At 50.8% G+C, this 2,500-nt stretch overlaps 1 non-coding gene across 1 annotated transcript; it reads right to left on the bottom strand.

The window, feature by feature from the left end:
* Nucleotides 1–1,157: 1,157 nt before the first annotated feature.
* On the bottom strand, nt 1,158–1,312 carry LOC143365119 (5.8S ribosomal RNA). The gene has a single exon (XR_013084482.1). It is a non-coding gene; the product is annotated as a 5.8S ribosomal RNA (ribosomal RNA).
* Nucleotides 1,313–2,500: the final 1,188 nt, after the last annotated feature.

Below are 2,500 nucleotides of genomic sequence, written 5' to 3'. Positions count from 1 at the left end.
GGAAACTCTCGCTAGACGATCGGCCGGTTAACTTTAACGTCCGTCGAAAAGAACTTCCGGGGACTGGACGACCGACAGATCGCGCGGTCTCGCGATCGACAATGAAGAAAAAAAGACATGGGGCGACCGACAAAGGTTTGTTTTCACCTTCACCTTCTCGTGCTCTGCGTGACAACACGTTGTGGTGACAACGATGTTCGAAAGCCACTCCATAGAGGAGTATATATATTTTTCAACACCCGGTGGGGTTTCTCTACTACACTAGACACACGGGGTACAGAAACGCTGCACGACGCGATATCATCGATCAAACCAAAGAGACACGAGATCTCGGTCGTCATTCAATTCAACGAACGTGGCGATGGAATCCGCAACGGATTAGCGAGGACACGCGACGACGGGGAAATTATTCGACCCGATACAAGTACGCGTGCGCATCCCGCACAATGCCAAATGTTGCTATGTCCATCAGTCATCAAAGCGTTCGTAGAACGAGAGACCACTGTCTCGCGAACTCTAAGAATATGTTTGTCGAAGTCGCTGGCAACGACGACCCTCCGCCGCAATTATGTGTAGAGAGACACATCCACGCACAGACGTATTTTATTTTATATATCATCTCCCTGGGGCTTACGTTGCACGCCACAGTTGCGCACACAGATTTTTACACGGGTGTCCGGTATCTCTTTCTTTATTGTGTCCATTCACTGTAGTCTCTTGAGACTCTTATACCTTTCGTATACGCATCATTTCAGACGACGTCGGGAGCGCGTAAAATGTTCGAGAGTGAAACGCTTCTTCCGCAATGCGAATCGTTCAGAGAGAGAGGAGAGAGAGATTTCGATCGTCGGAGCGGTGTTCACGGGCGGTCGTATTGAAAATACGACTCACGACGCCGCAAAACACTCACGCAAGTCCGAATGTGATACCCATTCCTATTTCCTTCTTCTCACGAAGACCGTTAGACGCAATGTAAAATTTGCAATTTTCACAGAACCGCGTCAAACGCCGACGAAACGTCCATCGTTCGCTCGTACGTAGCATCTTTGCAACCCGACTCAGAAACGCTCTTTGCGCCCTCCACAAAATTCGACATGGAGAGGTAAGCGACGGCGGGGACTTACAAGAGCAACGCAAGCAGTATTTGGTTACGTAAACGACCCTCAGCCAGGCGTGGTCCAGGAATTGTATCCGTGGACCGCAATGTGCGTTCGAAATGTCGATGTTCATGTGTCCTGCAGTTCACACGTTGACGCGCAATTAGCTGCGTTCTTCATCGACCCACGAGCCAAGTGATCCACCGTTCAGGGTAATCGTATAATTTGATTTATAATCAATATATAATTATGTCTCTTGTTCTGCGGTTCATAAGAACGCCGATACCTGAAAGCTCCAACCAGCGCGCGAAGGAGATTCAGGCGTCGTTTTTAAGGACGACACACGATCGTCCGTAGAAACGGAAACCGTCGCGAGTACGCGATTGCAATGCGCACACGTATCCGACGGCCGGGCGGAAAATACATTGAAAAACCTTTAAAGTGGAAAACACAGGAGGAGAATTCAGAAAACGACGGGGATCATAGACAACCCGATACTGGATCCCGACACTTCTCCTCCTCCTCTCTCTTATTGGAGAATGAACTCGATAACTAACGGACTTCACAGCCGGCTCTGGCCGTGCGCGATCGTTCGTCCCAAGCTCTTGTGCACTGTATTATCGCCACACAGAGAGTAGAGTGTCAGAATCGCACACAGCTTTACGCGAGCTACGCAGCCGGTCCTCTCGAAACACATTTCCAATTGTGCACGGAGAACGATTATTCGATACTAGCGGACTTCACAGCCGGCTCTGGCCGTGCGCGATCGTTCGTCCCAAGCTCTTGTGCACTGTATTATCGCCACACAGAGAGTAGAGTGTCAGAATCGCACACAGCTTTACGCGAGCTACGCAGCCGGTCCTCTCGAAACACATTTCCAATTGTGCACGGAGAAAGATTATTCGATACTAGCGGACTTCACAGCCGGCTCTGGCCGTGCGCGATCGTTCGTCCCAAGCTCTTGTGCACTGTATTATCGCCACACAGAGAGTAGAGTGTCAGAATCGCACACAGCTTTACGCGAGCTACGCAGCCGTCCTCTCGAATATACGTGTTCGTCAACGAACACGCATGCGGCGACGTTTTGTGCTCTATGTCATACGCGAACTCGATAAATAGAGCGGGACTCACAGCCGGCTCTGGCAGCGGTCATTCGTCCCACGCTCGTGTGTGCGCTATCGCCACACAGAGTAGGGTGTCAGACTCACGCAGCTTTAAAAGCGAGCTTCACAGCCGGTCCTTCTCTCATCCTATTCCTCGACGTTCGTGACAGAACACAACGCGTTCACCGCAAGTTTTCCACAGGTACCCTGTTGTTGTCCTCTCTTTCTCTAGAGGAGAGACAACACCACCGTTTCCAATGGACGTATCTCGGACACCACAGGCGAAGACCGAGGAAGCGC

This window comes from Halictus rubicundus, unplaced genomic scaffold, assembly GCF_050948215.1.
Source record: "Halictus rubicundus isolate RS-2024b unplaced genomic scaffold, iyHalRubi1_principal scaffold1356, whole genome shotgun sequence".
Lineage (NCBI taxonomy): Eukaryota > Metazoa > Arthropoda > Insecta > Hymenoptera > Halictidae > Halictus > Halictus rubicundus.
This window is presented reverse-complemented; position numbering and strand designations above follow the sequence as displayed.